The sequence below is a fragment of the Erpetoichthys calabaricus genome, chromosome 1 (genome assembly GCF_900747795.2).
Source record: "Erpetoichthys calabaricus chromosome 1, fErpCal1.3, whole genome shotgun sequence".
In the NCBI taxonomy this organism is placed as follows: Eukaryota; Metazoa; Chordata; class Cladistia; order Polypteriformes; family Polypteridae; genus Erpetoichthys; species Erpetoichthys calabaricus.
Window position 1 is genome coordinate 271,930,884 of NC_041394.2, and position 9,712 is coordinate 271,940,595.

The window sequence follows — 9,712 nt, forward strand, 5'->3', positions numbered from 1 at the left end:
AAGTCACATTTTTTCTTCCTGAGAAAAATATTTTCAGAGCCATTTGATCGCAAGGATCTCTAGATCTGATTGAATATGATATAACATTACATTTACAAAACCACTAAATCCAATTCAGGATTGTAGGTGAGTCTGATTCATATTTCATTTGGCACAATTTGTAATTATTAGGGTAATACAGGAATTTGTATCAGAAGTCCTAGTTGTTTGCAACACAATATTAATATTGCAATGTAGGGGAAAAATAGAATATCAAGGTAAATAATAACAGTTTTGTGAACAATTAAGAGATGGTTAGACTGTACATTGAATAGATGCATTAGCCAAATTATCCTAACATTGTCTAGTACTTTCATTATCTCCAGTCACATTTTATCCACTCCAGCAACCTTACCTCTACGGAGTGACTTTGGCAGTAGTGACTGGATCCCCCCACTAAACATGCCCACCACCAGGGCATGTTGAAGAGTTCCTCTTAGTGTTCCTTCCATCACTTGACAATTCCCCAGAAGATGTCAGCACTTGTCCATCCCTGCTTAACAGTTTGACAGAACAATGACAAGGCCATCCAATAGTCTTTCTCCATTTCCTCTGTAAACTCTTCCCATACTTGAGAGAAATTACATACATGGAAGAAGTTCTTTTGGAGGTAGGAACTCAACTCATCATGAATGGAAGCCTTGGGCAGATGTTCCCAAGAAACACTACCTGCTACCTGATTTCCTTGCCAGGTTAAGTTAGGTTAGGTAGACTTTATTATCCAAGAGAACATTTTTTTTTGCAGGAGAAAAATATAAAAAAACAAGACATTTTTACATAGATTCAATATACAAACAAAGAAACAACATTTGACAACCAGTATTATTGCATAAACACATACAGTGCATCCGGAAAGTATTCACAGCACATCACTTTTTCCACATTTTGTTATTTTACAGTCTTATTCCAAAATGGATTAAATTCATTTTTTTCCTCAGAATTCTACACACAACACCCCATAATGACAACGTGAAAAAAGTTTACTTAAGATTTTTGCAAATTTATTAAAAATAAAAACATTGAGAAAGCACATGTACATAACTATTCACAACCTTTGCCATGAAGGTCAAAATTGAGCTCAGGTGCATCCTGTTTCCCCTGATCATCCTTGAGATGTTTCTGCAGCTTAATTGGAGTCCACCTGTGGTAAATTCAGTTGATTGGACATGATTTGGAAAGGCACACACCTGTCTATATAAGGTCCCACAGTTGACAGTTCATGTCAGAGCACAAACCAAGCATGAAGTTAAAGGAATTGTCTGTAGACCTCCAAGACAGGATTGTCTCGAGGCACAAATCTGGGGAAGGTTACAGAAAAATTTCTGCTGCTTCGAAGGTCCCAATGAGCACAGTGGCCTCCATCATCTGTAAGTGGAAGAAGTTAGAAACCACCAGGACACTTCCTAGAGATGGCCGGCCATCTAAACTGAGCGATCGGGGGAGAAGGGCCTTAGTCAGGGAGGTGACCAAGAACCCGATGGTCACTCTGTCAGAGCTCCAGAGGTCCTCTGTGGAGAGAGGAGAACCTTCCAGAAGGACAGCCATCTCTGCAGCAATCCACCAATCAGGCCTGTATGGTAGAGTGGCCAGACAGAAGCCACTCCTTAGTAAAAGGCATATGGCAGCCCGCCTGGAGTTTGCCAAAAGGCACCTGAAGGACTCTCAGACCATGAGAAAGAAAATTCTCTGGTCTGATGAGACAAAGATTGAACTCTTTGGTGTGAATGCCAGGCGTCACATTTGGAGGAAACCAGGCACCGCTCATCACCAGGCCAATACTATCCCTACAGTGAAGCATGGTGGTGGCAGCATCATTCTGTGGGGATATTTTTCAGCGGCAGGGACTGGGAGACTAGTCAGGATAAAGGGAAAGATGACTGCAGCAATGTACAGAGACATCCTGGATGAAAACCTGCTCCAGAGTGCTCTTGACTTCAGACTGGGGCGACGGTTCATCTTTCAGCAGGACAACAACCTTAAGCACACAGCCAAGATATCAAAGGAGTGGCTTCAGGACAACTCTGTGAATGTCCTTGAGTGGCCCAGCCAGAGCCCAGACTTGAATCTGATTGAACATCTCCAGAGAGATCTTAAAATGGTTGTGCACCGACGCTTCCCATCCAACCTGATGGAGCTTGAGAGGTGCTGCAAAGAGGAATGGGCGAAACTGGTCAAGGATAGGTGTGCCAAGCTTGTGGCATCATCTTCAAAAAGACTTGAGGCTGTAATTGCTGTCAAAGGTGCATTGACACCTTTGACTAACACCTCAAAACATAACAAAATGTGGAAAAAGTGATGCGCTGTGAATACTTTCTGGATGCACTGTACTTAAGATTAGTACAAGAAAGAATAATTACTTTCAACAGTACACACAACAGTAATACAGAATGTAATATTTAGTAGCATCCCTACTAGCAACAGAATTTAAAATGCTTATAGCTTTAGGAATAAAAGAGTTCTTAAACCAGTTGCTCTTTACCTTTGGATGCCTAAATCTGCAGCCTGATGGCAACAGCTGGAATTCAGAAAAAAGAGGATGGCTAATGACTGACAGAATTGAGTTGGCTTTCTTTCTAACCTGTTTGCAATACATTTCAGTGATAGAGGTCTGCTATGAACCAATAATTTTCCTGCTGATTTTTATAATGTTGTTAAGATGGTTTAAATTCTTATTGGTAATGTTGCCAAACCAACAGATAAAAGAAAATGTAACAATGGATTCAATAAAGGACAAAAGTGTCATTATGGTTTTTGTGTTCGAACATTGTGTTTGTTACAGACAATCAATGACTAGCACAGAAATCCAATAACAACTCACTATTCTGGTTCAGATTTGGCAGGCTGTTCCTTCAAATTATGCCTCTTCAGTTATCTCTGTCATTCTCAACATGACAACGTGAGGAATGAAGACACCCAGCAAGACTACTGAACCAGTGGGCCACACCCTTTCAAGCACCTCGCCCACCTACATAAAGAGGCTAAATTCTTTGAACAGCTGTTTGGTGCATACACACAAACAACAGTCAAAGTTTTCAATGTTGCATGGAAGGCGGATAAAGCACCCTTGGAGTGGCAGACTGGTATGGTGGTCCCCATATTTAAGAAAAGTGACCAGTAGTTCCAGCTACATTATTCTCCACAGCCTCCCTGGTAAGTCAATTGCAAGAGTGCTGGAGGGAAGATAATTGAGCCAAAGATACAGAGGAACAATGTGGATTCTATTATTGGCCATGGAATAGTAAACGTGTAAACCATGGTAGAAGTTACTGGACGGTACATGGGAGCATGATAACCCAGTAATATCTAAAAACCCTAAAAATCTGAAAAAAGTATATGACTGTCTCCCATGGCATGTGTTGTGGGAGGTACTGCAGGAATATGGGCTAACGGGGCAGCTCTTGTGTGCTGCTCATTCCTTATATGAATGCGGAGATAGTTGTGCCCGAATACTTGGTGTTAAGTCAAATTCTTTCACTATGTGTGTCAGACTCCATCAAGGCTGTGTCACCACTCCTGTTTGTGGTTTTCATGGTCAGTATATCCAGGTGCATTCGTGGGATGCAAAAGTGTCCAGTTTGGGAGGCTAGGTAGCATTGTTGCTTTATGCAGACAATTTTGTCCTCTTGACCTTCGGCATGCACTTAAATGATCCATTGCCAAGTATGAAGCGGCTGGGATGAGGATCAGCACTCCCATGTCTGAGGTCGTGGTTCTGTCTAGGAAAAGAGTCGATTGCTCTCTTCAGGTGAGGGAGGGAACATCATGTTCAAGAGTGATGGCAAAAGGAATGTGAGATCGACAAGCAGATTGCAGTGGCAGCAGCTATTCTGCAGGCACTGTATCGATTTATGGCGGTGAAGCGAAAACTGAGTCTAAAGTCAAAGCTCTCAGTTCGCTAGTCAAGTGACATCCCTGTCTTCATTTGTGGTCAAGAGTTGTGGGTAATAACCAAAAGATTGAGATTGCGAATACAATCATCAGAAATTAGGTTTCTTTACAGGGTGGCTGAGCTGACACTCCATGATAGGGTGAGAAGCTCAGCAATTCTGGAGAGCCTCAGAATAGAGTTGCTGCTCCACTGGACTGAGTAGAGCCAGTTGAGGTGCTTTGAGCATGTTGTAAGAATGCCCTGGGGTGGCTCCCCCTTTAGGCTGCTCTGGGCACATCCAACTATGTCAAAACCCTGCAGTAAACCTAGGACATGCTGGAGGAATTATATCACTTGGCTGGCTTGGAAATTCCTGGGAATACCCTAGGAATAGCTGGAATCTGTAACTGTGGATAGGGAAGTTTGAGTTGATCTGCTTGGCCTGCTGCCACTGTGACCCTCACCAGGAAAACAGATACGAAGAATAGATGAGATGAGATATGCTATGTGTTCTGGAAAATTAGATCAGGAGATCATTGTCAAAACATCCATTGCAAAGTTCTTAAAGCTAAATTGCCTTGCAAAGGTAATGTGAAAAGCAGAGTGACACCCATTTTGTATTCATTTTTAGTTCTTCTTACTTATTTTTGTGCTCATTTAATATTTATGTTTTCCAGTAACATATCACAAGCCATAAACACTTACAAATTAGTAACAGTAACATATGTCTTGGGTTGGTTTGTGAGTGGAGTAATCAATCTCAATAAAAGACCCTTTAGAGACAAGCAATTTAACTCATAGATGAGTGCTTCACTGAGAAGTCAAAGGTTGCAGATACTGTAGGTTTCCTACTGTGGTTGAGTGTAAATCATTCCACTATTAAATACATTCATTGATGGGATAATTATGACCTAGTAAATTAACCAGATTTAATAATGTCAACCAAAAAAATCAATCTTAACAGAAACAGTGCACTTTGCACTACAAGAGACTGTAGGAGAGTGTAGTCTGGTGCTGATTATAAATGTCCTCTAAATTAAATTAATTGCTGGACTAGAGTCTATCATTGTTGTTTATAATGAAAATTTCATACTAATGAATTTGCTCTATGATTTCTATGATTTCAATATTTAATATCACAGTATATGAAGTTTATTTTTTCTGCGCTTTTCATGCTTCAGGTAAATGATGATGGTCTACCAGAATACATACCATGAATATTTTGCAATGGGTCTATTGTTGGTTTTGACACATTGACTCCAAAGTATGCTAAATTCAATCTTTAGACTAAAATAGGAGAAGGAGGGAACACTTTGAAGCAGTCAACGAAAACAGTTGCTACAGTTGTTAAAAGGCAATTTGAACAGCTCTAACAATAGTACCCCATTCAAAAAAATGAGCTTTCAGCTTTGATGTAAATGCTGCCTCTGTAATACTGGTAGAATACTGAATAAGGTTCACATTGCCTAGCCTTATCATGAGATGAGACAGGATAATCCATGGAACAGTAGGTAGTAGATTTATTGCAACTATTCCAGATGTCAATAAATTTCAAAACAGTGCTATTATGTGAACATTTTGGCAGCGGCAGGAGTAGAAAGTTATTAAACGATGATCTTTAACAGTGTAATTAATTAAAATGATAGCTATATTTTGAATGTTAACACCATATCTGATACTGTAATAAAATATAAAGCATGATTATGAGAAAATGCAGTATATGACCTTTTATAATTTGTAGAAATCTCACATAATTAATCAGGAATGGTAAATTTTTGTTGAAGATGTACAATATTAGAATGTTAAGAAACCTTTAACAAGAACAAGCCATCCAGCCCAATAATCTTGACAATCCAATTTACCTAATTTCCCCAAAATATAAAAGAATTGACTTTGAAAGTTCATGAGGTACCACTCTCTTCCAAACAACTTTGTAACTTATTCTTTGTGTCTGTAGCATATACCAATATATAAGAAGGGAAATTCCAACAAATGTCAAAATTATCAAGCAGTCTGCCTTTCCTTTGTTATTCAAAAGTTATACTCCAGAATAATCAAAACCAAATGAAGGAGACATGTAGAATAAAATCTGAAAAAGAACAGGCAGCATTCAGAACAAAAAGACAAATGCATGGTCATATATATATTATCCGGACTATAACTGAAAGAATTCTGAATAAGATTAAGGATCTTTCTAGCATTCTTGGATCTTTATGCTACCTTTGATATGTTGAAAAAAATGTGTGTGGTGAACCTTGAATGAGATTACTGCACCCAGTAAATTACAAAGAGTCACAGAAAATGTGCATAAAATTGTAAAAGGCAAGGTTAGAATACAAACACAAATAGAAAGATTTTAGTTAATGAGAGGAAAAAACAAAGGGACTCATTAACCAAACTTATTTTTATAATCTTCATAAACAAAATTATTAAACAATGAAAACAAAGACAACCAAATATCAGACTAGGAAACTGATATCAAAACCGGTGTATAAACAAAATCTAGCACAAATAGCACATACCAGTCAAAGCTTTCTGTATGTTAAAAGCAAGTTTCAATAATAAAACATAACTGTTTGTTAAGTGATCCTCCTTAATGGAGGATAGTAGGTTCTTCACCTTAAATTAAAATTATGGTGCAATTGCTATGAGGAATCAGAGGAATCAATACATACCTCCTATGTTTCAGAACAGGTCCTCCACCTGAAGCTAAGCATGGTCTGGCCTGGCTAGTACTTGGATGGGAGACCATCTAGGAAAAGCTTGGATTGCTGCTGATGAGGTGTTAGTCCACCAGGGAGCAATTACCCTGTGGTCTGTATGTGGTTCACAATGCCCCAGTGCAGTAATGGGGACACTGTGCTGTAAATATGGTACTATCCTTAGGATGAGACGTAAAACTGAGGGTACTGATTCTTTGTGGTCACAAAAGATCCCTGGACATGTTTCATAAAGAGTAGATTGTTTCCTGGCATCCTTGTTAAAACTTGCCCATCATGGGCTCATCTGTTCTGGCCCCCTAATCATCCCCTGTCTGTATGTGGCTATCTCTCTTACCCCTTCACGGCCTAATAGCTAATATGTGGTGAGCATGCTGGTGGTACACAATGGTGGTGGTTGAAGTGGTTCCCCTCTATCTATGTAAAGTGCTTCGAGTACAGAGAAAAGCACCATATAATTGTAATTAATTATTATTATTTTAACTATCATACTTAGTTTAATATAATTTTTTTTTTTCTTCAGATAGTTTATTAGACACCAATTCTGTAGAATGTTGTACTGATGTTTAGTTATTTATTAATTCACAGTGGTGCATCTAATTTAACCACCAGAAATATTTTGAAAAGAATGTACCTAACGAAGTTACTTCATTTTGTGAAAAGCACTCATGCCTTTATTTATCACATAAAGTATTATCCTACTATTATAGCCATGAAAAATGACTTTTAACTTGGTGTTGTGGGAAGGTTTTTGAATCAATAAATAATCAATAAATAGCTGCAGCACACCCACAAGAGAAAGAACATCTATTATAAATACCCAAGCAGTGTATTGCTCTGTGTTTTCTGTCCATTTTATGACGATTTATAATTTCCCTTATAAGGATGTATAGTAAGGCTCAAGTGAAATGGGGTTGTTACAAGTGAGAGTACAAGTATTCAAAGCCAGAAGAGCCACTCATAGTTAAAAGAAATCCTTCATCTTAATTGCTGAGAAGTCGCTTTTCACACTCCAGCAGCCTTTTGTTCAAATCTCAGAAGGTAAGCAACTCAGTTCAAGGTTTCTTGCCATGCAAAATGAGCCCCAATACAAATAAATCTGCTTGTGCACTCGCCGCGAGCCAGAAAAGATTCCTTCTCTTCATTAGTTTACCGTTTAAAATCATCAGGCTCTATTTTTCACATTAAGAACTGATACTGCGTTCCATTCAATTGAATTAATATTTTGGCTGGCTCAGACTTAACAGTTTGTAACTAAGTCAGTGCTCAGACTAGTATATTTATTGCCTTTACTTGTGGAATACTGTAAAAATTGCTTTAATGTATATGCTGCTTTCTGTATCCAAGGTTAGCCCTTGCCTAGTGGCTGACACTACTAAGGTGGGCTGTGGCCCCATGTCCCTGAAATGGTTAAGCGAGTAAGAAAATGAATAGATTGATAAATGGAAGGATGGCATATGTTTGAGTTCTCTAAAAAAGTACCTAATTGAAATTGTAATATTAGCTGATATGTCCACCCCATTCCCACAATATTTAAGGATTGCTGATTAGAATCAGAATACACTGTCATATTGTTTACTCACCGTTTAAAACTTTCAGCATTGCTACAACCTCTCTCTTATGTATTATGTGAATGGACAATCTGTGTTGTAGATCGTGGAGTGCAGCTGTACAACACCCACTGGTGTATTGAGACAGAAGTCTCTCCAAACATCAGTTCTAGAAATTAAACAAAACCTTATTCAGTATTAACCTCTTCTCAAATTTTCAAATACACTTGTTCAATATGTTATATAGTATAGTATAGCTATGATGGGATGGAAGCTCAATTTGAATTATCCTCACATGTGGCGCAGTGGTAGTGCTGCTGCTTTGCAGTAAGGAGATTGTGGGTTTGCTTCCCAGGTCCTCCCTGTGTGGAGAGCGCTTTGAGTAGTGATAAAAGCGCTATATAAATGTAAAGAATTATTATTAAGGTTTGCCAGTTCAAATCTTGTAAATGTCAGAAGTGACTCTACTCCTTTGGATCCTTGAGCAAGACCCTTAACCTGCAATTGCTCCATCTTGGGTATGACATTAATCTTCATCCAACCCTGCAAGCAGGTCCTCCAACTTAAAGGGAAAACGTGGGGGTTGGTGACAGGATTGGCACTCCAGCCACCATAAGCAACCTCATATTGTTCCACACTGTGCACTTGGGTTCCAATCCAGGTGGTTCGGTGTGTGGTGGGTGCGGCAGTGAGCTATCAGCACATGCTCTATGGCACAGTTCTTTTCAAATGCTTGGAAATAACAATCAGTGATTTAACTGAGGCCTGAATATAAACATCAAAATGTAGGAAGCTTGATTCTAAATAAAAGAATATTCGGGGTACACTTTAGCATTATTTATTTTTAAATGCTGCATTTAATTGATTAAGGATGAAATAAATTAATCAGTACAATAGAGTGCGGTTTTAATTTTTTAATTTTTTTTTTGTATATGAAAAAACCTAACAAAGCAACTTAGATTTATATTTAACAGTGCTTTCATTTCAGCATGCCTGTCACACATGTCATTGTACAGTAAAATATGTTAAATAATAAATTACAAGCAGGATTCACATATGTTGTCAAACACTGTATCCCACTGTTTAAGAAGCCTTCAGGCTGTAATACTAAAGCCTTAACAAAACCCTATTTTCAGTCTTAATTCTGCTGCTTTGAGTACAGTAAAATTGAATTTAGAAATGTAAAGAAAAAAATACAATTTAAACAGATGCATGCATGGCTTTCAGCAGACTTGTGACACGTGACAACTTGAACAGTCAACTTAAGCTAGAGGCCATTTTCAAAAGTGCACAATATTTTGATTGCTGGATGAACAGATAGGTTCTCAGTGTGAAGGGGAAGATGGAAATCAGCCCACAGTTGTCTCCTAAAACGGGGTGCCAGTAGGGGATTTCAGCTTCCAAAGTGTTGCCGCTATAGGGGAGCAGCGTGTTTTTTTTTCAAATGCAGTCACAGACTGAAGTCAATGGGAAAGTTTAGATCTCTTAGCTTTCCTCGGTATGTGGTAAGCTCAGTAAAGGGTACCAGAATACAA